Source organism: Gopherus flavomarginatus, chromosome 2 (genome assembly GCF_025201925.1).
Source record: "Gopherus flavomarginatus isolate rGopFla2 chromosome 2, rGopFla2.mat.asm, whole genome shotgun sequence".
NCBI classification, from domain to species: Eukaryota; Metazoa; Chordata; order Testudines; family Testudinidae; genus Gopherus; species Gopherus flavomarginatus.
Genome location: NC_066618.1, coordinates 192,793,737 through 192,794,904, shown reverse-complemented (window position 1 = coordinate 192,794,904; position 1,168 = coordinate 192,793,737).

The window sequence follows — 1,168 nt, the reverse complement described above, 5'->3', positions numbered from 1 at the left end:
GCCACTACAGTGATGTGCATGTAGCAGGCAGAGGTGCCCCTCACCTACTCCTAGCTGCATAAACCAAGGACAGCAATCGCCCAGCTACCTCAGGCGCACCTGCTCTTCCAACACCGCCTCCTACCCTTATCAGAATTGAGGACTTCAAGCGATGCTGGGGCATTGCAGAGTCATGGGTTAGAGGAGCTGATGACCTTGTTGAAATCAAAGCATGCAATGGCTAGACTTGTAAGAGGCATTCAGTATTGAAAGACAAAATAGTGTAAACGGGAGATATCTGTAGAAAAGGAACACAAAAACGTGACCAGATTCAATATACAGGAAGGGGGGATGCCAAACCACATTTAATTTAGTTAAACCAACACAGCAAAGAAGGCTGAGTTTTCCTATATGTAGGGGTGGACTGTGCCCTCGCCCTGGCCCTGGCCCAGTGAGATAAGGGACAGAGAACACAGGTGGCGCATCCATGATTCTGCTGAGCAGTTGTCCTTGCATTCCCCATTGGTGAGGCTAGCACCAAGAATTAGCCACGGTTGTCCCTCCCTTCCGTTTTGGGAAGGGCTAGAGGTACAGCTATACTTTCCCTTCACACCAGACTAAATGGGAAGGCTCCATTAGCCTCACTGGAGTTGTGAAAACGCATCTATGGATGACTCTTGATCTAAATATTCTTACTGGAGATTATGCATAAGGAAGAAGGAACACACCTTGACTTTTCAGTTCCTGGTGTGCGTTTCAAGGATAACTGCTAGGGAAAAAAAAAATCCTATTTGAAAATTTGATCTGAAAGTCGATGAGGTACAAATATGGGAACACACATCCTATGTAGACAATTCATTGTCCATACGAGAACTGCACTTTAACTCAGGCCGTATGGTGGGTTAGGACCTCTGCTTTGTCTCATCTGGAAAGACAGAACCTCCAATGAGACAGTGGGGCATTATCAGCTGAGAGAGAGGCATATCACCTACTATATCACATGCAGCACTTACGTTTTCTTAGATTTCTCCAATCCACATACCAATGAGGTCTCACCAGCTTAACTTCAGAGATCCGACGCGATTACAGCTCAAAGCCTTAATAGGTGGAAAATTCATAGAAATGTACACAACACAGGCAATTTTTAAGCCTCATTTGATCACAAATCACAATCACTTAGAAAAATCCA